This window comes from Hippocampus bargibanti, linkage group LG04, assembly GCF_051943395.1.
Source record: "Hippocampus bargibanti isolate YZ-2025 linkage group LG04, ASM5194339v1, whole genome shotgun sequence".
Taxonomy (NCBI): Eukaryota; Metazoa; Chordata; class Actinopteri; order Syngnathiformes; family Syngnathidae; genus Hippocampus; species Hippocampus bargibanti.
The window spans coordinates 19,176,937-19,203,284 of NC_142737.1; the positions used below are offsets into that span (position 1 = coordinate 19,176,937).

At 41.9% G+C, this 26,348-nt stretch overlaps 1 protein-coding gene across 14 annotated transcripts in view; it reads left to right on the top strand.

Annotated features, from left to right (window-relative positions):
* rimbp2b (RIMS binding protein 2b) overlaps positions 1 to 26,348 on the top strand; it is a 124,532-nt gene that overhangs the window by 56,664 nt on the left and 41,520 nt on the right. For all 14 annotated transcript variants that reach the window (XM_088994586.1, XM_088994582.1, XM_088994590.1 and 11 more), the window contains one exon: positions 14,546 to 14,629. The gene's annotated coding sequence lies outside the window, so the exon portion shown is untranslated. The remainder of the gene's footprint in view (positions 1 to 14,545; positions 14,630 to 26,348) is intronic.

The window sequence follows — 26,348 nt, forward strand, 5'->3', positions numbered from 1 at the left end:
ACTCCGGCTGCTTCTCTCTGTATTTGCCACATCTTTCGCAGAAACATCAGCAGGCAGCAGAAGTCTCTAAGCAATTTTCATTTTCCATTGAGGTTGTTATTCAATTGTCCAGAAATCACAAGGGAAAAGCAAATATGCTGACCTCAAAAAGGTTGTGCTGATCCATTCAGTTCAAGGAAACCCAACAGCGTCCTTAATTAGTAATAGTAGGGTTTGTGCAGATGAATACTGTATAGGGCTCATCTGATCGACAGAGATTTGGAATGTAATTTTGAGTCTTGATGCAGTGTTGTCTGAGGTCACAGCTTTTCAGATTAGACTTCAGCTTGAATCCTTGCACACTCATAACTTGACTCCCCACCACGGAGAGGGATATGTCAGAAGCGTTTTCTTTCAAAGAAATTTTACGCATTGCAAACATTTTCCAACATGACGTGATAGTTCTGCAATTTTTTTTCCTGACTAATTATATTGAGTTTTAATTTGCATGTTTTGGGGATTGACCACTGACTAGTTTTCCTGTCATGTTTCCATCAATCAATAATGTTTTGAAATTCCCTGTTTCACTTGTTTTCCGCCTTGGGGTTGTAAAAGAAAGATGAATGTTTCCGCATCAGCTATCGAGATTGGGTGACATCTTCCTAGTCCAACACCAATGAATTGAATCGTCTAACATGGTAAAATGCTGAATCCTGAGATTGCAGACTGGACTCTGTCAGGCTTTGACCTAAAAGTCGTACTATACTGCTGAATACTTCTCTAACCACACATGGCAGCTAAAATGTAAATAGAGTATTTCCTAATGAAGTTGACCACATGTCAAACACAGTTTGCCGTCAATATTCTTATTATTTAAATGAAACACACTGGCCGAACACAGTCATACCAACACAGCGGTGCCACATTCTAACATTATGCCTGAATTATGCCTACTTCAACAGTAGCCAAAATGGAACAGTATAGTGCCACTTAGCAGTTTTTTTGACAACGATACTAGTGCAGCGTGTTCTACCGGAAACAAATTCCTTGTGTGTTCTACATACTTGGCAATAAAGATGATTCTGATTCTGATTCTGATTCTGAAGCAGTTGTGCTGATTGTTACATAACACTTGACTGCATATATTTGAGCAAGGTGTCCTTGTGCTGCTTTTATTTTCCTAGTCTTGGAATTGAACCAAAATGATTTATTTAAAGGCAAGTTAGATCATATTTTTGTGCTGCAATGCTACTACAAGCCCTTCACTTGAAGAGTGACTCTCCCTTTTTTCTCTGTGTGCACTGATGATGACTCACACTCCAGCACGCCCTGCAGAAATCTCCTCTTGCACAGAGGAAAGAGCAAGTGCAAGGGGAAGAGATGCATGATTTTATGTTCCTCCCAAAGATATTATATCTGTTTATGTCTCCTACACTACCTGTTCTGTCTGTGCCACTGTGCTTGCTTATACAAGCACCTATCAGTATTCCCAATATGCCATGTTTGTTTTTGCATTGTGAAGCCCTGAAGTGTAATTTTATCTTTTTATTTTTTCCATTGGGCCTCCAATTCTCTTGAAGTAAGGTGGCGTTGAGTAAATGGTCTTTTATACTTAAAGGTTATTGTTTTTTTTCTGCCTGACTGTATCAAAAGCATCAACATTGCATCCTTCCACAATTTTGTGCCATTTATTTGGTTTTCTTGATTCTGTCAAGGCAGGCTGCTTGTCATTGAGCAAACTAACATTGTATGACATTTGTAGTGAGGCCGAAGTCCATCCCGCACATGCCATTGCAGCACTGTCGGTCGACAGCCGTCAGGCTTTTGCATCTCTGGAAATAGAAAAAGAGCAAAGAGCCTGAGCGTGATTAATGGTCGTGTATGTGTAACAGCAAACACAACAGGCCTGTCTGCCGCCATCTCCCATCACATGGCGCCACAGGCCAAGCATTACATAACAGATCTGCAAAGTTGCTCATGCAGATTCTTAATTGCTTTAGTTCGTTGTGTGATTGCAGTTGTGTGTTCTGTGAGACAAAATACACACAGACACACACCCATGCCAGGTGGGCTTGACTTCCAATGGTGGATCTTCATATGAGAGCTGGGCTCTCAACCACAAGACACTTAATCTCTTTCTGCCTCGTGCAAGTTTTGATTTGACTGACATTCTGATTTTTCTTCCTCTTATTTTAAGAACCAGCTATTTTTAGCACACTGTGTCAAAACATGGCAACGTCCTCCCGTGTTTGCATGTGCGCATAGAAATAATATTGCTTCCCCACAGGGGAAGGTGTTCTCTTCAGCTATTGTACATTTGCTAAAGCCCAGTTTGCATTACTTCTTGCTCAATGCATGCAGAGGCATTATGCAACACTGTGCATACGCTCCAGGGCCACCGGTCCAGAATGGCAGCCAGTTACCAATCACTCTCCCTCTCATGCCCCCCTCCCCCTTCTAATGATTATTCTGTTTTGCCTTGATCTCCTCCTCATATCTTTTTAAAGCAGAACGTGCGGCGCTTTGAATTTGTGTGCATACCAAATTGATGCAGTCATGTTTTAGGCAGTCAGTAAATGCATGCATGCGTTGATGTTGGCGTGCGCTCTGTTTGCTGGAGTGTGAAGGCAGGTCAGTGGAGGCCAGCGCAAGAAGAGAGGATGATCTGCCCTTAGTTGTCAGTGGCACGCCGCTGTGAATAGAAGATTGTATTTGATGCTCCATGTGTTCTTGTATCTTCGGCAGGTTCTAAAGAGGCTAAAATGTGCCTTACATTATTCATATTATCTGATAATGTTAAAAGGTTACAACTCGATCATCATTGTTTTTTTCCACAAATAATTAGAAATTCACAAGTACTAAAATCTTGTCTGTCTTTTTGGCACAGAAAAGGTTCATATAACCACACTCCATCACCCAAGGAGGTGTACCTAAATACTTTGAGTTGGTGTACATTATGTACATTAAGTAGAGGAAAAAAAGTGGGGCTGTTTTGCTACTTAATAATTTGATGACTGATACAAACAGAGCTAAGAGTACATTAGGCATATTTTGCCAATACATGGGGAAGATTGCTTTTTTGGGGTTATCTGTAATGAGATATACCATGATAGTGAGGCATTTTGTCACAATCAGTATTTTTGAATGACTTCTAACTGTGCTCAATGACAATCATTCATCATCTGAAACAATTATCAGACACAGCTACCAGCTTTTATACTGTAGCCAAAATGCACATTGTCACTTGAATAATGTGTTTTATTTAGGAGGATCATTAAAATCGTTCTTCTTTTCCTTTCGGCTTTTCCCAAAAGAAGAAGAAGAAGATAGATATTGTGCAAGCAGTACATTGGCTGAGTAGTTAAGTCAGTCTGATGTGGAGTTCTGGGATTCATGTTTCTGTGTTGCACATGGTTGTGAAAGTCGGGTTTAATTTTATTTCAGGGTGAATTTGTTTCGCTCAGTAGGTATTTTTTTTCGTTGATTAGTTTTACCATTAGCTTTGCTTTATTTAATCTGAGGTATTTATTGTGTTTAAAAAAGGTCACAATACTGTCATTATTATTCATAAAAGTACAACAAACATAAAAACATAACCCACTTATGAACAACCATCAACAAATCAGACACTACATTTCAACTTGGAAGTGAAATAAATGCAGTGCATAGGTGGATATCTCTATGGATATTTCATTATTGTTTAGTATTTTTGCAGTAATAGTGCAATAGCAATATAGTTGTCCAATGCATATATACAGTTGACTAAGTAACAAATTAAACTGAACTTGAGGGGTAAGCAAGACCTGAGTTATTTCACATCCAAACATTTGACTTGCACAGTGCATCATTTGACTGGAATCAGGCTCCCTCTTTCTTCATTTCCGCCACAATGTAATCTCTTAATCTGAGAACGACGACCTCCCGCATCAAATTGCAGAATGATACTTCATGCATTTTTACTGTAATCCTTGTCACAGACAAACCAGCATGTTCAAAAAAATATGTCTTGGCACTTTCAGGTCATTAATGCTATTCTCTATTCTAAAGTCAGCCGGGATCGGGTCCAGCCCACCTTTGGCTCTCATGAGGATAAGCATTATCGAAAAGGGATGGATGGACAACAGCATATGTTAAAATGTTTATTATGTGTACATACAAGACACCTAACCCACATTGTGTTTCTGCATCAAAATTGTCACTTGTAAAGCCTCTTTCTTTTTGGTGGTGTGTTATTCCTTGATTATCTGCTTGAAGATGGGCCTTTATTCCTCTATAGAGCAAGACAACTGAAATGCTAAAGGGTCTTGTTTGTATGCAGTACCCTCACAATGACATTGTTCCCCGATGTATGTACCGGTAATACAATGAGGCACATCATTTCATTTTCATCTCGAGAATGAGATATAAGACTCCTATTTAATTGAAAGAATGTAAACCACTGATAAATTCCCCCCATGAGTAAAAAAAACAGTCTGTAGCAGTTGTCTCTCTTCTCTTGCATGTTGCTGTGGCACCTTGTTCGGTTAGAGGACAGCTGTTGTTTATATCTTCCAATGTGGAGGAAGGAATGCCTCACTGCCGTCACATATGTCGAGGGCTCAGACTCCTGCATGTTTGTTTACACTGTGCAGGTGTTGGCAAGTAGGGGCATTTCGCGACCCCCTGCAGCCCTCGGCAAGAAGTAACTTGAGTCCTCCCACCTTGAAAGTAAACCAATTAAAAAAAAAAAAAAAAAAAAAAAAAAAAAACAACAAGTGTCACTGTAACTTGACATTGCCATGTGTGTATGGGGCTCAGTGGATATGGACCGATATTTGCCAACTCTACTTAACATTTTGGCATTGTATTTTCTTCAGAAAATTGTCATTAAGTTGGGAAAGTGTGTCATCATCATATCAGAAGTTGTGGTGACAAATTATTTATGATTAATTTTGTGGTCGATGACTTGACTGCTTTGCATCACAGTTTAAAGCTTGAAGTTGATTCATCGCTTCTCGCGTCTTTAGCAACTTGTCTTTGAATCATCCAATTTCCAGACAACTTTCATCTCCCCCGTCGCCAGAATATATTGCTCTGTAAAGAAACAAATTATCCAATATACAAAATACCGTCTTTATTCATACATCTAAATAGGTCCATGGTACAAAAGCATGTTGTGATGACAAAAGCTTTTTTTTTGTTGCTGGCTCTTACCCATCAGTCTTAAAATATTCATCCCGGTCAGGCCATTGGATTAGAGGAGAAGAGCCAAGAAAGCCCCACCTCTCTGAAAACAGAAAAAGAGCCCAAGTGTTAAAAATGATAATGCACAAACACCAGCATGCTAATGAGGACTTTATTCAACATCCACTTGAATATCATTAATGCCAACATTAATTCGAGTAAATTTGCTTTTTCAGAAGTAACTTGATTAAGTAGGTCTCTTAGGTTCTGTGATGAAATACTTGTGACATTGTAGTGGGCAGCTTTTTCAAGAAGACCCAGAGAGCACATATTGTTGACTGCTGGTGCCTGATCTGGACTGCACAATCACTCACAATTTTCACTTTCGTTGGCCGCTTCTTATTAACCCAAAAGCACCAAATTTTCAAGCATACCAAATTCACAGTAGCCTCAAAAGCGAGACAGTCAATAGATAACAACAGGATTCAAACGAATTTGTATCAGCCTTTCAACACTTCCTTTGATTGCATCTGGAGAACTTCTACACAGTAAACGGGCAGATGGGATAGATAACAATATAAGAAAATGTATTTATTCATGTCAACATGAACAGATTGAGTGTTTTATAATCATGTCTTGGTTTTAAGAGCAGCGACCAGATTTTTATAATTTAACAACAGTCACCCTGCTGCAACAGTTTTATCTCCATGTGCATATTTTTCAAATGGAAATTTTGTTTTTTTTTAATTCACGTAGACCCCATTGTATCTTTGTGTTGGCACTTGAAGTGGCCCATGGAGGCTGGCGAATTGGAAACATCATCGACAGTAGGGATATATATATATATATATATATAGGGCCAAAAGACGTTAGTTTGCTGACGAAGCATCTTGGATAAGACGCGAAACGTCCGACACCTTCAAAGAAGTATAGATGACAGCTGAAGAAACTTTTTCATCGATGGACCACTCCTGTACGACTGAGAGCTTACACAGACGTATTGGAAACATCAGTTAATATCATCCCAGATGGAAAGTGATGGGATCAGTTTTCTGTAGTGGTTGTGCCAAATGCCCTGTAGCGCAAAAGCTTGACTCTCTATCGCTCCCTGGGCACCGCCTGCATCCTCTTATGCAACCTATAGATTGTATTTACCCATAGTTCAATGGTGTAACCCTGGGTCTTTATGATGATTTTATGCAGATGCAGCCTGTTAATCCATTGTTCTTTTCCAAATCCTCCATTTGGCTCTTGGCAAACATTTATTGGAAAGCTAAAGAAGTAACTTTCAATCCAGATTCCATATTCATGCTTGGTAATGTTAAGAAATGTAAAATCAAGGTGTGCGCACTGTATCATGGGTTTGCCATCTGGAGAGCGCACTAATTGGTCAACAGATGTTGACGGGTATGATAATGAATGGAAAGGCAGAGGAGATATGACATCTCCCCCAGTTTCTCCCCTTCGAAAGATGGAGCAACATTCTATAAGTCTTGGGCTCTGGCACAGCGTCAAAGCGGGTGATGCACCACCATAGCTGTTGACACCAACAGACGGTGGTTTATGGTTGCTCGAAGATGATAAATTACCCCTTTGTGTTTGTGAAGGTCTCAGCATATTCTACACAAGAGATCTTTACGCTGAAGAAAAAGGAAAGTGGCTGTACTATCATTGTTCCTTCAGAGGGCATGTTCACATTGACATCAAAGAAGGTGCTCATCCAGTTTTTGGATAATTCTTGTCATTATTATTATTCAAGGACAACCGAGGCCTCCGGAGAAGTTGTGTCCATAGTTTGTAAAATCACTTCAAATGACTTCTACTGAGAGTATTTTCCAAAGATTCCACCGCATATAGCTATATTTTACGTTTTAAGACTCGCGCTGAATATTCAGGAAGTCTTGTTTTCGAGTTGATGACGATCCCCACGTGACATCACGTTTGGAATGCCCCTAACCAAGAAAGCGACACACAATGCATTTTGCGGTACTTTGTTTGGTCTGAAAACTTTGTGTTGATCCGTGGTGATGGCGAAATTAGAAGGAAAACACATAAATAACGTGATGGTGAATCGTTGTGTGTTGCACCAAGACAACTATTTGATATTCGCAGATACAAAGTCCCAGCAGACAAATCAGCCCATTTCCAACGGAGCTTGGGCGCCATTTTCTGGGTGCTACATTGCTGTCATTGACGGCTCGAATTGATATGGGAGGACTCCTTTAATCGATTGCAAACATTTATGCTTTGCTCTTCAGAACTATTTGAATCATATTCCTAACTGGATGAGTGACAAGAAAGCATCTTCTCCGAATCTGAAGCCATTGTTTTGATTCTCGGGCAAGGCAAGACGTCTTGGTATGACGTCACGATCTGGGGGTGGGACTTTCTGAAAATCCACAATTCTCAGCTCAATTTATTGAAGTTTTAGCACAGGTAAATTCATTTTTATTGGTGTTTTGCATTTGACTAAAAATATCAGCCTGCATGTTTTGGGTATTTTAGATGCTATAAAACGTTTTTCTGATGTCAGTTAGGAAACAAAAAAATGGTGTCGGTTGTTCTTTAAACGGCAAACAATTAGATCTGGCTCACCACTTTGGATCATCATGTCTACCTTATTTATTAATTATCCGTCTTAACATTGCGTAGGTCACTAATTGGGCATTGTGATGACACTAGATCAGGACAAACAGGACAGTGTGTTTGTGTCTGTGTCTGTGTCTGTGTGTGTGTGTGTGTGTGTGTGTGTGTGTGTGTGTGTGTGTGTGTGTGTGTGTGTGTGTGTGTGTGTGTGTGTGTGTGTGTGTGTGTGTGTGTGTGTGTGTGTGTGTGTGTGTGTGTGTGTGTGTGTGTGTGTTGTAATCAGCTTAGCTGGTTGTGGTCCAAGCTGGCTGCTCTGCCGTGAATTAATTTGATCACATAGCATGTTTTGGAGACTGTCATTCTGTGCTGGCCTCTGACTGAGCATCACAGAAATGTGAGTGAGCTACTCATGACACAAGGAAGGGCCACGTGGCTGCTCCTTTTTTACTCTCTTCTTCATCGCTTAGTTTTTCACCAAACACTGAAATTAATAATTGCATTTTTTTCAACTGGACTGTGTTGAAGACCATGTCATGTTTTTTTTTGGTATTCCTGACCAATTGCTCTCTAGATTGACCTATGGAATGTGCTCGTTTATTATTCATTTATCATATTTCACATTACATTAACCTTTTGGTAATGACCACGAAATATGATTGAATATTTTGTTGACCGATATATTGAAAGCTCTCGATGATGTATAAGTATAAGGTGCAGTTCATTAAGTGCATTGTGTAAGCATTATAGTCAGTTTCACTGAACTCTTTTAAGGCAATATTTGTCACTATGGAGAGGTTTTAATTTGCATGCTGAATTTGAAGACAAAATGTTCATGGAGTCTAATTGATCAATGTGAGATCAACGTGATCCAGAGCAGTGTTTCCTATAGCCAGGGGAATACGTGCCCCACTGTGTATGACAGCGCATCAGAGGAGTGCGTGGAAACATGTAACATTTTATTTTTAAAATAATAAGTGGGAAGGGAATGTCATGTCCTCTCCGGGTCAGGGGTGTGATGCTGCCCCATTCATAGATGAATCGGTGAAGTGGCTGATGTGATGTGGTCTCTGTATTGTACGACCTGTCCTGGGTTTGATAATTAGTTGATTGAATTTATACTGACAAAAGAGCTACTTAGGGTTGTGTACAATTTTTTATCATTTCTAATTATCATTTATTATCATTGGGCAAGATGTTTGGGCTTGACGACTTGCTTGAATCAAGAAATGACTTGACTTGCTCGAAGTTTGGTGGATACTCAATTGGACTTACTTGATTTAATTTTCACAGCGATTTGTTTGGGACAGTATTTGCTTCAGACTTTGGATTGGATTGGATTTGCCTTTATTAGTCTCACGGTGGAGAAATTTACATTTCACAGCAGCAAAGTGATGAAAGGAATGAAAGTAGAAAAACAAAATACATGAGCTGCTGGAAAGGCAGCCACTCTCGCGGCGCCGTCTTGAAGTCAAAATAATAAAAAAAAAACTAAATAAAAAATAATATGATAGCACAAAGACAATATAACAATATGATGGTTGCAACTTGACACTTGCGTTTGTCTCATACTTCTGTGACTTACTTCAACTTCTATTATCTATTCTATGTGTCTATTGTGATAGCAAACCACTTTCTATGTGTCACAGAGTGAATGCTCACATTTACTGTCCCCCCAAAATAAATATGCTTCCCACTAAAACCACCATGATCTCTGTGTTTGATGTTTTGTCAAGTGGGTTTTATCCAGATATCAGCCATCATTAAAGCTCGCCGAGGTGATAGAGTTTTAGAACAAGTGGAGTTTAGTGCTCTGTCAGGGGAGATGGAGATTACTCAGGAACTTAATGACCATCTGCAAAAGCTTGGCCTGAGAGTCCAATTGAGGATGAGTAATCTTGTCTGTGTGTGGGCATCAGTGCAGCACTGGACTCCCAACATTTGCTTGGCTGCAGAAGCAATCATCAACAGTTCTCAGTGGACCTAAAGAGTTTGATGGTTCTCTTTATTTGTAAGTAGGTTCGTTGTCAGATCTCCCAGGCAGGTGATGCGCAGAGCTTGATCGCGGCGTGGAGTTGAGCAAGTCGCGCTGTGATGTCCGTGCCTTTGCGGGGCTTTGCAAGTCTCTTTGAGTCTGTGAGTCCGAGATGAGTCTGAGATGATTCTGCCCCGTGGTTCGCCCAATCTCTCTGTCCCGCGACAGCTCCTTTTATACAATTTTCAAGCGTGTGCTATGCGTCAGGGTGAGACGCACATCAAGGAGATCAAGGAATTGAAAGACATGAAAGGGTTGAAAGGCGCACTTCAAAATCATACACACGTGTGACGCCACAGACCTTCTGTCAGCAAAATGGCGAAAAGAACAAAAAAAAAGAATAAATGCAATGATTTTCTTTGCATGATATTTTACATGTCAGAACACCTTCAATCTGCTCAAGTGCTACGGAGGACTATTCAGTGTATATAACCATCATATATTTGTCGCGGTCTGCTGAGGCAGAGTGAGTCACTGTTTAGTTTTCTTTATTAAGTCAAAGTCTCATCTGACATCTTGGTGTTGGTTCAATGGGATTATCAGATTGGAGTCCTCTTCCTGGAGACCTATGGACACAGTATTTTCAAATGGGTGTTTTTTTCCCCCTCAACTGAATTTCACACTCTTGTATGACGAGTTGCTAGTGTATCGCTTTTGCTCCGTTCCTCTTTCTTCCTTTCATTGTTCCCTGTTGTCGAGGCCTTTTATCAAGAGGGCCAAACTCTACTTCGTCCTACATGATCACAATCTGCTCTTCTATTCTCCCGACTCGACACAACAGCTTCTCATATTCTTTTGCCTCCTCTGCATATGATGCTTCCCATTAAAGTGTGATAAAGGTCATAACACATCAGTTGGCAAGTCTTGCGTTCACACCTTGCTGATAGAGCCTTTGAGTATATGGAATGGACAATGGGGACAAACAATATGCAGGGATACTTCCTGATACTGCAGTATACGTAAAATGCTATACTCCTTCCTATACTCGTGACAGCCTACTGCATAGCTTGGTAGTAAGTTCGACCTGTTACCCATATTTCACGTTGCCACTTTACCTTTATGTTTATTTCTCGTGAACATGAATCTATGCCGTTTTTATGTTTTTCAGATTTTCAAAATTAAAGATGGAAACATAAAAACCTGCCTGCATTTTCTAATGCTTTATCCAATAAATTCTCAACAGAAATTATTAATAACAAATTTAATCGCTGTTCAATCAGTTGACCGTTGTCTGTGTAATTAATTCAGTTGATGGGAAATGTTATCCAATTTGATGGTTCAACAGCAATGAACTCGTCAATGCACTCACAATTATCCTACCTATTTTGCTCTGTCTCAGCAAGTATTGAAGATGGCTCCGCTTTTTACCTTGTTGTTATTCCTTACTGTAACATTGGAAATATGTGATCAGAAAAGTTCAGCCTGATTTTGGCCTGACTGTGAACTGTAGCGTTACAGTAGAACATTTCTTCTACACTGAAGCAAGAAGTAGTTCTTGTTCCGGTATAATGAAAACACACCTGTTACTTAGTGCTTTGAATGGGCTAGTATACGGGGGTAAAGATTACCAGTACTGACTTCTTAATCTTAGCTTCTATTGCACCAGGACTTTTTGTGTCATCGCAGGACTTCACATGAGCCAATGGTGTCCCCCTTTTTTCTTTTTCTCTCTTAGTGATGCTGATACAAATCATTCTTCAGTATTTGGATAATAGTAATAGTACATCCAATTAAAAAGAAATGGAGAGAATTTCTTTCCGTCCCCACTAACGGCTGTATACTGTGTAACACACTGCCAGGTCGCAGTGGATATAGAAGCCTATCCAAGGTATCTACATCAGCGGGTGGCAGACACCCTGAATCGGTTGCCAGCCAATCGCAGGGCACACACAAGTGAACAATCATTCCCACTCACACTGACACCTATGGGGCAATTTGGAGTGTTCAATCAGACTGACATGCATGTTTTTCTAATGTGGGAGGACCCGAAAAAATGCAGGCCCAAGGAGAACATGCAAACTCCACACCAGAAGGCCGGAGTTGGAATTGAACCCGATACATCTGCACTATGAAGTCGACAAGTGAACCACTCGACTACCAGTCCGCCTGTGGCGATTCTTATTTTGATATTATTATATTTTTTTCTACAGTGTACTGTATTAATTGGTGGAGTTCCAAATGTAGATTTGTTTTTCCATTGGGAACAAAATGCAGGTAGTATCTGAATCAGTCAGTCCTCATGATTTTTACACACACACACACGCACGCACGCACACACACACACACACACACACACACACACACACACACACACACACACACACACACACACACACACACACACACACACACACACACACACACACACAGACATGCATAGACACTGAAGTATTAGTGGAGTGCTCGCATCTGTGGCTGTATAGCCAGTTCTAAGCTGCAGGGTTATGTAATGTCCTCTGCCATTTCAAATGATCTCAAACCACGAGTTACTGTCGACTGTTGTGGATTTGACTGCTGTCTGGCCTCGCGTCGTGTACTATGTAGTCAGCAGTTGGACGTGGCAAAAAACTGACTGGAGCCGGCGATGAGTATTAGTGAGTAACAGTAGGGAATTGAATACACTCTTCATGAAGTGCCAACTCTTGTGGTTTTTCTGCTATATATTTTTTTCCTAATGAATATAAGGGCAGCCTACGAGTGGTTAGCACGTCGACCTGACAGTGCAGAGGTCGTGGGTTCAATCGCTGTGTCCCTGTGTGGCGTTTGCATGTTTTCCCTCAGGTCTGCATGGGTTTTCTCCTGGTCCTCCGGTTTCCTGCTTCATTCCAAAAAGGGTGATTGAACACTCCAAATCGCCCCTAAAATGTTTCCCTATGTGTGAGTGTGAGCATAGAAGGTCTCGTTGTGCCTTGGAATTGGCGGGCAATCTGTTCACTGTCTTTGGGCAGTAGGCGTGGGGACACCCTGCCAGCCCATCACAGGGCAAACAGAAACAATCATTCCACTCTCACACTCAAACCTCTCATTTAGGGATAATTTGAGTGTGCAATCAGCCTGCCATGAATGTTTTTGGAATGTGGAAGGAAACCGGAGGACCCGGAGAAAATCCATGCAGTCCCAGGGAAATCATGCAAACTCCACACAGTGAGGCTGGAGCAGGAATTGAACCCATAACCTCTGTATTGTGAGGTGGACGGGCTCATCACTCGACAACTGAGCCGTCCGTTCAATACTCTCAGGGGGGAAAAAAATCATCATGACATTCTATTTTTCCCCTCTATTTCAATAACTGTGTGTTTTGTTATTTGTAATCACCGCATGTACATTTTTGCCTCTCAGATAAATACTGTGTACAAAGTAATTCTGTCCAATCTCATTGTGGACCTTATTTGCATTTGTGGCAGCTTCATCCAGTTGAAGGAGATGGTCTTCCTCATTCATCTTCATCTGCTGTGCTGCAAATGCCTCCTCACTTAGGCGGAAGCTCATTACTCACAATGGCAGCTATTTGAATCTTCCCTTCGAAAAGAATTTTAATTGAGCACTGGTAAATGTGTGTGGAACAATTATGCCTCTGAAAGCGAGGGCTGTGTTTGTGGACATATTTGTGAGAACAAAATTCAATGTGCACATTGGTATGATGATGACGCCGATGATGCCGTCTGGTAGTGGAAACTGTTCGCTTTAGAAGCCAGCCCACATGGGAGATGACAAGCTGTCCGTCTGTGGAGGCACTGTATTGTCTGTCATTTTGTTTCATATAATGGCGTCGTTTAGTGTACACAGGGGTACATTCTGATTTGATTGTGTTATTTGGCTTTTTATGATTCCTCTGAGATCTCGAAACATCTGTCAGTATCACAAGCATATTTTGCATTCAAGTTTAACTCAGCAGATTTAATTTAGGTTGGTAACAACAATTTCTCAATTCCCAGACAACAAAATGTGCATTTCCATTGCCTAGCTCTGTACTATGTCCGAAGAATATGTATGTGTGTATGCATGGATGTGCATATGTTATGTAGTTATGACTGGTATCTTAAAGAGTGAACTATCCACTCTTTTGGTTGCCTGAAGTCAAATTCCTCAGGATTAAAGGGTTAAATAAACCTCATGCATTCTCCTCGGCTTGTTTTACGACCCCACTGCTGCCTGTTTTATTAAATGTGCTCATCACTCAGAGGGCAAAAGGAGGAATAAACAGATGCAGTGCTTTTGAGTGAAATATATGTGATTTTTTTTTGTGTGTGTATGCATTTTGTGTGTGTTTGTGCGTGTGTGTGCGCTAGTGTGCGTGTGTTTATGTGTGTGTGTGTGTGTGTGTGTGTGTGTGTGTGTCTGTGTCTGTGTGCCTATGGCCCCCACAGAGCAGGAATGAATACTCAGTCATGTTTGATGGAAACATCCCATTTTTTGCAGCCCACTATAGAGAGAAGTATATGGTGCTGACACTGAATTTATCATCCATATGAAAGTGAAGCAAATTTATGTTGCAGAAAGAGATGAACAACATTTCATTTTAGTTCATGCTAACACTTGATGATATGAATCCGACAGGGAATTTTAGCTGCAGTTTAGTTGTGTGGCTGAGTTTGATGATGTGACAAGTGTTGCACTATCCATCAGGTATACATGTTGTGGAAAGCATTCAAATAAATCACCCAACAAGAAAATTAATTTTGTATCGTGTTAGTAAGTCATACGATATTTCACTTCCTATCCTCTCTGGATACGTCTGTTATTGACCCTCGAAAGCCCTCTGATGTTTTCTTCTTTGTACTCTAGGAGACAGAGATCAACACCAAGAGAAAGGAGTGTGAAGCGCTTGAGGCGGAGGTGAGGAAAAAGAATCAACCATGTCAGACTTTGGTAAGTGAAGAAAGCACCTTAGCTTTAGAATAAAATGATGAAAATGAAAATATTCAGGGCCTCTAAATGTTCTTTCTGCTGAAATGAATTGTGTTTTCTTTTAATGATAGCTTCAATCTCAGGTGGTGACAACAGAATGTATTATAAGGTAGCAGTTTAGCAGTTAACACAAAGTATGTGATGTTATGATCCAGTCACTCTGTCTGCAAGTGCTCATCTCTGTGGTTTGAGTTGAGTAAATGGATCTCCATGCGTATTTATAGCATTTATAGCATTTTTTTCTCCAAGATGGCGCCTGAGTAGGCAGCCGTCAGCAAGTGCTCTCATGAGCCTTGCTTTTTTTGTTGTTTTTGTCGTGTTATTGTGTTTTCTTTTGTCACTTTATGTTGTTGTGCATCGTGTGGAACGGATATGGATTGTTTTTCAGCATTTTTGGCCACGACAATCATCAAGGAGAAGACTGTGCTGAGCGGTTGCGCCTTTTGGATATGCCAGTACTGTTTTTGAATCGGAGGAATGTCGGAGCCATTTGACTGTCATCGCTGGACAGCTCTGGGGCCATTGTGTTTTTTGCGCCTGTAATGGGCAGCATCTTCACAGCCCCGTTTTGTTCAGCGGAAAGGTCGGTGCTGTTGGTCAGTCTGCGGTTGGATGGATGCATGGCTTGAGGAGCCCGCGATAAGAAGAAAGGAGCAGCACACACGCATCGACAGAGCGCCGATGCGTGTGTGGAACTGTCGCGGCTTGGAATTGAAGCGGATTTATGTGGGACAGGAGATGTGAGACAATGTCTTTTCGTCCATGGATGCTACAGCTTCGTGTTTGCTTTCAACATTTAGCTTGTAGTAGACGTGCACATCCCACCATGACGTCCCTGATCCACTGCTGAAATGGATGCTTTGATCCTCTCCTCTTTCATCTAGAACTGCTTCATGTCATCACAAAGAGGGTACAGCAAGTCCTGAAGAATGAATGACTCTGTGTCTTTGTGTTGTCATATTTTTTATTTTTGTTTTTCCCAAGATGGCGGCGCGTAAACACGCAGCGGCTCCCCTCTCCCGGCAAATTGGCATTTTCATGTTTATTATGTTTGTAAAAGTCATTATAAGTGCCTTGCATGCTGGGTCCGAGAGGACAGTAATTTCATCTGTGCTGTATGTCATGCATATTAGCATATTTGACAATAAAGCTGACTTTGACTATGATAATGCTATACGGGCTTCGATGCCATAGATACACATTTGACCTTGTATATATATATACAGTAAAGTCTCGTTATATCGATATCGGTTATATCGATAGTACCGCTTATTACGATACTATTTTCATTTCCCTTGCACATTTCTAGTCTTTTTATGTATAATTAGTACCGTTTAGTACGATACCCGGTTATTATGATAATCCGGTTGTTACGGTGCTCCTTTTCATCCCCCACCGGCCATTTTTGTTGTTTATATCGATATATCCGTCGCACCATTGGTCAACTTGGTCACGTGTCTTGTTACGTGAGCCGCCATCGGTCGCGCCATTGGTCGACTTGGTCACATGAGCCGCCATCGGTCGCGCTATTGGTCGACTTGGCCGTGTGACTTTGTCACGTGACACGCCATCGGTCGCGCCATTGGTCAACTTGGTCACGTGTCTTGGTTACGTGTCACGCCATCAGTCGCGCCATTGGTCGACTTGGTCAGGTGACTTGGTTACGTGCCCAGCACCCGTGTAGCAGAGCCATTTTCATTTTCAGACGCTAGCTCGTGTGTAGCAGACGAGATTGAAGTGTTTGTGTTAAAAGGTAAAAATGGGAAGCAGAAGAAGATTGATGACTTTTTTAAATTGTATACATAATACAGTAAGATGTAAGCGTTGCAGTTTCCCTGTTGTGTTATGTACATGCCCACTGTACTGTATATGAATGCAATCGTTTTTTGCAACAATGTTTCTTGTTTTGTCTGCTGAAGCGCGATGATTTTGAAAATTATTAACATTCCATACTGTGTATTAAAGGACAGCCAATGTCACTTTTTATTCAAATGCAAATAAAAATGACTTCACGCCAAGACGTCTTGCATTGCTTGTGAATCAAAACAATGGCTTCAGATTCGGATAATATGCTTTCTTGTTACACATCCAGTTATGAATATGTTTCAAATACACTGTAGTTCTAAAGATTAAAGCATACATGTTTACAATCATTAAATAATTATATGTGCCATTTTGAGGCAACATTGGGGGAACATCTCTGACCCAAAAAAAAGAGAGCTAATGGCCAGCTCCGTTTCTTATATGGCGCTTGGCTGCCCTCTTTTGGCGGCTTTTGTTTAATGCAGTTCGGCGCAGGATCGGATATATCGATAGTCCCGGTTATATCGATATTTTTTCGGACTCCCTTAAATATCGATATAACGAGACTTTACTGTATATATATATATATATATATAAAATAAAAATCCTCGTCTCACCCCTCATGGGTGGTGTCTGTCCCCCATTTTAGCTCGGGTCCTCTACCAGAGGCCAGGAAGCTCGAGGGTTCTGCACAGTATCCGTGCTGTTCCCAGCACTGCGCTTTTCTGGACAGAGATATCCGATGTTGTTCCCGGGATCTGTTGCAACCACTCGTCGAGTTTGGGGGTCACTGCCCCGAGTGCTCCGACCACCACAGGCACGACTGTCACCTTTACCTTCCAGGCTTTCTCCAGCTCCTCTCTGAGCCCTTGGTATTTCTCGATTTTCTCATGTTCCTTTTTTCTGATGTTTCCATCACTCGGGACCGCTACATCCACGACAACGGCTTTCCTTTCCCCTTTATCTATGACCATGATATCTGGTTGGTTGGCCATTACCATCTTGTCAGTCTGTATCTGGAAGTCCCACAGGATCTTTGCTCGGTCATGCTCTACCACCTTGGGAGGTGTTTCCCATTTTGACCTTGGGGTTTCCAGTCCATACTCCGCACACTGTGTGTATATATATATATATATATATATATATATATATATATATATATATATATCACCGAAACCACCTCTTTGCTCCTGTCACTTGCGAGTTGACAGTGGGGGAGGGGGGGATTGGATTGGATTTGCCTTTATTAGTCTCGCAGTGGAGGTGGAGAAATTTACATTTTACAGCAGCAAAGTTATGAAAGAAATAAAAGTAGGGCGGGGCTGCCTTAATCACGGACACGGGGCATTTATACGGTTCGCAATCACCTCGCCAATGCCGGATGATGACGTACCTGGACTCCTCCTTCGATGCGCGAGTGTATCCGGCCCGAGGTATTTTCCCTGCGTCCCGTAAAATTATGTCATCTTCCGGGTTTGTGTCATTTTGCACCCTCGTGTGCCATTTGCTTTTTGGCGTAGTAAGCGGGTAACAAATCACTACGAGCCACGTTGACTCCACTTTCTCAGCGGGTTACAGAAGCCTGCTTCGGACTACACCCTGACTCAAAAGTGTACTTCAGAGTTTTGAAAGCCGCTGAGAAAGTGGAGTCCTCGTAGTGTTAAGCAGGCAACACAACGCAAATGTTGCACGCCGGCGAGCGACAACAGTTGGTCACGGAGACCCGTGCGGCGCTCAGCTCCCCACCCTCGTGTACGGTACGCACTCACGCGTCGTATTGGCGTTCGAACACCGATTGATGTTCGAACGACGCCGAAGCAAGAATATCTCGAATACTTTGTTCGAACACCGATTTGTTCGAACTGTGAGGTGTTTGAGAACCGAGATACCACTATATATATATATATATATATATATATATATATATATATATATATATATATACAGTAAAGTCTCGTTATATCGATATTCAAGGGAGTCCAAAAAAATATCGATATAACCGGGACTATCGATATATCCGACCCTGTTTGCATGTAATTTTCTCCGTGCGTGCATAGAAATAGTATCGATATAACCGGGACTATCGATATATCCGATATCGATATAACGAGACTTTACTGTATATATATATATATATACATTTATAAGGGAACATCAGAAAGAAGGAACATGAGAAAATCGAGAAATACCAAGGGCTCAGAGAGGAGCTGGAGAGAGCCTGGAAGGTAAAGGTGACAGTCGTGCCTGTGGTGGTCGGAGCACTTGGGGCAGTGACCCCCAAACTCGACAAGTGGTTGCAACAGATCCCGGGAACAACATCGGATATCTCGGTCCAGAAAAGCGCAGTGCTGGGAACAGCACGGATACTGCGCAGAACCCTCAAGCTTCCTGGCCTCTGGTAGAAGACCTGAGCTGAAATGGGGACAGACACCACCCATGGTGGGTGAGACGAGGATTTTTTTTTTTTTATATACAGTAAAGTCTCGTTATATCGATATTCAAGGGAGTCCGAAAAAATATCGATATAACCGGGACTATCGATATATCCGACCCGGTTTGCATGTAATTTTCTCCGTGCGTGCATAGAAATAGTATCGATATAACCGGGACTATCGATATATCCGATATCGATATAACGAGACTTTACTGTATATATATATATAGGGGATGATCAGTCCAGAAGGGACGGACACCACCCAAACGGTGAGAGGAGGGTTTTTTTTTTGTTTATATATAAATCACTAACACCTTCAGAATCAGCAACATACTTTTAATTACTTTGTGGCGGGCACTAGGACCAGGCATCTCACCCAGCAGGTGCAGAGGAGGGGGCGGTTCATGTTACATATATTACACTGCTTTTGCTGTTCAGTTCAGATCCACTTGTTATCCGTTGGAATAAACACGTCTCCACATTTAGTCGTGTGTGCTCATTCCTCAACGGCTACACTGGTGACCCCGACGATGGAAATGTTCATGGCAACGGACGAAGATGTATCTTCTACGGCCATGTCGCCACGACCGGCGCCCAAACTCGCAGCTGCCGCCTACGCCGCGAAGTTGCCCGAGTTCTGGCACAGCGACCCGGCTTCGTGGTTCCAGCATGTGGAAGCACTTTTCCACCTACGAGGCGTCACGACAGATGACCCAAAATATTACATGGTCGTGGCGTCCCTCGACCAACCGACAACGCATCGCATGATGCAACTTCTGCGTGCGCCTCCACGATGCGGGAAGTACGACGCGCTCGAACAACTGTTGCTCCGGCGGTTCATGCTATCGGCCTCCGAGAGAGCAGACAGACTTCTTTCGCTTCCCGGACTCAGCGACGGAACAGCAGTGGATCTAATGGACAAAATGCTGTCGCTGTTAAATTCGGATGATGGCGGATTCCTTTTCCCCCACATTTTCCTTCGCCAGCTACCACCCGCAGGCTAACGGGATGTGCGAACGCTTCCACCGGTCACTGAAAGCCGCGCTACGGGCCGCGCTGTCGGACGGTAACTGGGTTGACCAGCTTCCGTGGGTCCTGCTCGGGTTACGTTCGGCCCCTAAAGAAGACCTTAACGCCGCCCCCGCAGAGTTAGTGCTCGGTCAACCACTCCGCGTTCCTGGTGAATTTCTGCCTGAAGCTTCGGGTGCACCTTCATTCCCCCTTTTGCCAGCAGAGCCCCTGACTCCAGCACCAATTCACCACTGCGTCCCCAAAATATTTGTTCCGTCTGCTCTTAGGTCAGCCCGTTTCGTCTTTGTGCGTCATGATGCCCACCGCTCTCCCCTCCGACCGCCGTACGACGGCCCGTTTAGAGTGCTCGAACACGGTGAAAAGAGTTTTGTGCTCGATATGGGTGGGCGGAGGGAGGGCATTTCAATAGACAGGCTCAAACCGGCTCATTTAGTTGCAGGCGAGGACGTTTCGCCTGCCCAGGCCCCACGTCGCGGACGCCCTCCGAAACCTCCAGCCTCACCGCGGCATGCCAGGGTTGAGTGTCGTTCCCCCACTGAGGTCTCGCCCGAATCACCTTCACCACCGAAAGACGGACTGCGTAGTCGTTGGGGCAGGCTGGTTAAGCCCCCTGCAAAATTTTCACCTTGACCTTCCTTCTGGGTGTTCTGGGGGGGGCTGTGTGGCGGGCACTAGGACCAGGCATCTCACCCAGCAGGTGCAGAGGAGGGGGCGGTTCATGTTACATATATTACACTGCTTTTGCTGTTCAGTTCAGATCCACTTGTTAGCCGTTGGAATAAACACGTCTCCACATTTAGTCGTGTGTGCTCATTCCTCAACGGCTACAACTTCCTGTTTATTCACTAAGTGTTTTGAACACACACTATTTGCGGCACAGCAGCGGCGCGAAAGTTGAATTTAGCTCAGCCTTTTTGGTGTTGATACATGTTGTTTCTTGTTGGAAACAACATATGATTAAATACAATGATTGTTGGACTTTGAGAAATAAAAACTGATCATGAGTTTAGTATCTCTGGTAATCTCATCTGTGTACAGGGGTGTGGACAAGTGTGTGTGATGATAGTGGACCCAAAAAAAGCAAGGATGAAGGAGAGCCACAGAGTGCTGAAAAAAAAGTATTTCTAAAAAACAAACAAACAAACAAACAAACAAACAAACAAAACATATACTTTCAGGGTCACAGTGGAAAAACAAAACACAAAGTGCCATAACAGTAACTAAAACCAACGTGACAGAAATAATCATCTGACAATGACTGACAGCAACCAGGAAACTAAAAACAAGACAAGGAACACATGAACAAAAAGGGTTGAGGGACGGGTTTGGTTAAAAAGGGGAACCCAGATGACAAAATCAGGTAAAACAATACCAAACGAGGAAAATAAAAGCATGAGATAAGAAAACCATGAAACAAAACCAAAAACATACATCGTGACAGGTGTGCCTTTTTGTTGGAGGTCTGTCAATGTAAACCGTATATTTACTTGAGAACAGGTGTGTATCAAATATTGTCAACATTCTGTTTCTGAACCATGCTTCGTTGGGCGTTTTTTATTGCGTGGAATGTGTTCCACCACGACATAATAAGCAGCCAATGTGATCTTGGGGGGTTTCACCTCTGCAGTTATGTCAATCCCATAAGGCAGATAGAGATTGCAGGCGTTTCTGTTATTACTATTTTATATTACACGATGGATAAAGTGTATTTGGCTCTGACACTTTATGTTCGAATTTAAGAGACAAAGCGACTAACTGCTGCTTTAATGCTCGAAAGCTGGATCTTAAAGATTGGTCCCAACAGACTCATGGTAGCCTGGTAGAATTCACTGCCACTGTTTACGTTTACAATATAAATCCATATTCAATAACCACGTATCAAAGTTAAGTTTGTTTAACCTGAGGAAGCAGAAGTACCAAAGGGTGGATAACCGCAACCTGAAGTGAGAGAGTCCCAAGAAAGAAAGGCGCTCGGAGCTATTAAGCAGTCATTTCCATCACACTTTATGAAATGTTCCCCCTCATATTCTCAAGCCCTTTTCTTTTGATGATCTCTTTTTGTATTTGGTTCTCTACCATAAATACATACTCCATTAGTAGTATTTTCCTTACAGCAGCCCTCTCACATTCTCAGCCCACAGCTGCACTTTCCCTCCTGGTCATTGTCAGCCCGCTGAGGCCAGGCTAAGCAGCCCTCAAAGACAAACTGACCCCAAATGGCATGCAAAATGGCAGGTTGTTCTCCGGAACAGCACTTATCTCCTCCCACACGGAGCCTTGAGGACCGCCGCATACACATACAGCAGAGAAGTGAGCACGAGCGACAGCGCTCCAACTTGACAGAAAAGTCACCTCCTATTTAGTACAAACCTAGTTTGTCTTTCTGTCTTTCTCGACTTTTGTCGCCCTTTCAAAACTCTTTGAACGTTGCAGACATACAATATACAATCAAATGCAGCAAAGTGATTCGAAAACAATGGGAATGCTGTAAATAAAGCACCAGTTCACGTAATCAGCAAAAGTCCAAATGAAGCCATGCAGTACTCGTTATAAGACACTGATCAGTATTGTCACAATGAATCTTTTTCTACACATGTACCCAGACATTTTATTCTGCCCCACGGTGACACCACTTCACTTTTTGCGTATAAAGAAATACAGTAGAACTCCTCTACAACAAAACCATTTTTGCAGCTAGAAACTTTTCACAACAGGGGACTTTTCACTATAGTGAATTTCATCTACGCACACAAAAAAACATAGATGTTTACTTTTATTTTTTATTCTAATAGCACAGAAGTATGAGCATAAACATATATGACACTTATTTGGCCAGCAGAGAAAAAAAAGTAAAGAAATTGCAAAATTTACGATCAGAATTCATTTTCATATTCAATTTCTTGCACAATGTCTTTTACTTTACTACTTCCATCTTTCATCGTTATTACTGGTTACTTTTATTCTGCTTTATAGTTTAAAAGTTTTCCTTTTCTTAACTCTTTGTGAAGAGCATAGGTCTGCAAATGTCCATATTGTATCCATTTTATACCAAACAATGCAACATTTGTACTGTGTCTAAAACTACGAGTGACATGTCCAACCAGTTGCAAACAATAACATATTTCCTGTCGATGTGTAAACCAGTATGGTGGTTGCTGTTGCAGTTTAAAGCTACACAGTGGGAGTCGCTGTGGCAGGCTGAAGTAGGATTTGACTTTTGTGGTAGACTTGTTTTCGTTGTAGTGAACAACATTGTGAAGAAGGATCTCGTATGTCCAAACAGGGGGGAATTTTCGCTGTAGAGGGAAGTAGAAAAGTGTGAATAGCCTTAATGCATGAACATTTTTTTCACACTAGGGTGTGTTTTCGCACATGTACTGGAGGTTTCGTTGTAGGGGGATTTCACAATATCACACTAAATAACAGACAAATAAATTAATAAATTAATTAATAAATAAACAAACAAGGCTAAGAGGCTAATCAAACTATTTGTGCATAGCGCCATACTCAGCTGTAGCACAAGGATGTAACATATATGAAGTATTCAATGAATTATTGTAATTTCTGATAGGCGTGTATACAAGGTGACCGACTGTGTGCTCACATCGTCTATGTTAATGACAGTAAACTCGAACTTTTCCATTTGGTACTTCCATCCTCTTGGTAGTTAAGTGCATCACTCCAGTCCATCAGCTGAGCATGTCATACCAAGGCAACTTCGCAAGCGACACTTGAATATGGACTGTGCTAATCAAAGATCAATAGAGGGAGACAGCAGATAGTCAACAAGTCGAAGGACTATGGCGCATCTCTGTGCCGTCACATTGCGCTTGGTGTCGGGTGTTGGAGGCCTGCTGTCTTGTTCCTCATTTCCTCAACGACAAGCTGTTTGCAAACACAACGCCGTCTGTTATAAGTGTGATTGGCAGTGTTTTATATCAGCCTCATGGCATGCATTTTTCCCCTCACAAGTATACTGAAATTGCCTCAGTCTGAAGATTCACATTTCTGAGGATTTCATGGCCAGCAGATTTGAAAATGTGTTGTAATTTTGCACCAGCTATTGCCTTTACACTGAATGATCGATCACATTTCACAATGAGTGCCTGGCAGGTAAACAACCCCCGTTATTTGGGCAAAGACAAAGGATAAATAAGGATATTTTTTTAAGTGTGAACAGCGCATTCGCAAATGGGCCGCTACACATAGTGAGAGAGGAAGGAGTGAGTGGAGTCTTTGCTTTATTGGTATGTTTAGTGGTTTCACTGAGTCAGTCGGTTTGGCATTAAGCACACATCTGTGAACCCCAAGCTGAGTCAGGCCATGTCTAGACATACCCCACACTTCAATAAACTCACTAATACACTAATTGCATTTGTTATTCCTGTATGTATACAGACTACATTATATTGCACAAATATTTTCACATAAATAACCCAAGGACACTCTTGGACGTTCATTACAATGGCTATTTGCAACGTAACTTGGGCATTGTGCTCTCAAGATGACAATGTGGAACTGTGTCAACACTATAGAGGGCGAGCAAACAGGAAGACCACTTTTTTTCATATATTTCGCACTATATGATCTTTGTCATTGCTATTTTTGTTCAAATTTATTGTCCCGAAGATCTGGGTGTCTAGTTTAGTTGTGTCTAAATTGAATTCTTGCAGGCTAAATTCAAATTCTGGTTTGCTTAATTAATGGAAAAGATGTTGTCAGTGTATATGCAACAGGCTTTGGTTTTGTCATGATTTCTTAGTCATATGTATTCAGTGCTACGCAGACACAATTGCCCTTGCCACATGAGGGGAATCCTCAGCGAAACAGTAGTCTCACACCGCAGCAAATGTTTTTGGTCAGAATAACCCTGGTCACTATTTAACCTGTGCTATATACTCCGCTTCCGATGTACTTTGTAAAGGACCGCATGCACGACTTTCACTTTTGGATAACAACAGGTTCAAAGAGCTGGGCTCTTATATCATATTGTTGTTGCCTTTGGAGTAGAAACACTGAAAGGGATATTTCTTAAATGGGGATAATGGGGATATTGTCGCATCCATTCGTGACAATCGACCATTGCTGCGAGTGCCGCTCAATATCCTCTACTTGAAACTTGAACAAACACAATTGTGACAAATACTGTATATGCCAATTCACTGTATACTACTTCATATTTGTTTTTTGTTTTCGCTTATGTTTTAACTCTGTTCATTTATGTTGTACAAGATGGAAAAATGGGCCACAATCGCCAAAATTAAGGAATTTGTATTATGAACAACTTGTATACGTATACGGGTGTGTGTCTGTGTTGTGCGTGCGTGTGTGCGTGCATGTGTGTGTGCGTGTGTGTGTGTGTGTGTGTGTGTGTGTGTGTGTGTGTGTGTGTGTGTGTGTGTGTGTGTGTGTGTGTGTGCGCGTGTGTCCGTGCGCGCGCACGTGTGTGTGTGTGAAAATGGTTTACTTCGTGGGCAAGGAAGTGCCCACAGGCACAATCAACATGGCTAATCCTTGTCACTGAAAGCTATTGTGACACAAATTATTAAAATTATTCTCTGACATAATAATGTAATTTAGAGGAGAAGAAAATACAGAGCCTGAGATTAAGATAAGCAATACTGCCTCCATCACCAGTATATCGCGCAAATAACTGCACTTTATGTACTATATTCGGCAGTTTAAATCAAATTTTTCTTCTGCCTTTTTATGCTTAGGAGAATGAGCTTCAAGACTTTTTCCAGGAGAACACACACTTAAGCCTACGGTTTTTCAACGGCAGTCATAAACCATCTGAATATGAGAGGGTAAGAGGCGACAACCAAGATACACACTTGCTGTCATATCTGATTTGAAATGAGCCACTGTTGAACTTGCATGCTTAAAAGTGAGAATCTGCCAGTTTGGGTAGTCCTTCCATAGCCTTCCAAAAAACAGTCAAGTGTTATCCATGTCTATCTCAAAACATTTCTTACGATTGTATTTTAAAAAATAACAGTCACAATTAAACACCAGGATATAATGTTTTATGCCGCTTGAGAGATTGTGAGAGCCTTTCACTTCATTTTGAACATGAATATGAAGTAAATGTCAACATATATAAGGGGGTTATGAACATAGTAAAAGTTTTCTCGGGCTTACTGGAAAATTAGTGTTCCGCTGTTTGATGTAGGACACAAAACAGATCCTCTGACTATCCAAAAATCATTCATCTTTCTTTCGTCCCCACGACCTTAAACATCTTCTACAGTGAGTGCAGAAAACTCAGCTACTAAATCAACAAAAAGGCTTAATCTCTAAGGACGGTATGGCAATTAAATGAAGGAGTTTATTGGCAGATAGTTGCTGTTGGGGTTGCAGAAGAGTGGGATGCTGGTTATTGATGTTCTCTTGGGACAGTGGGGTAGCTCT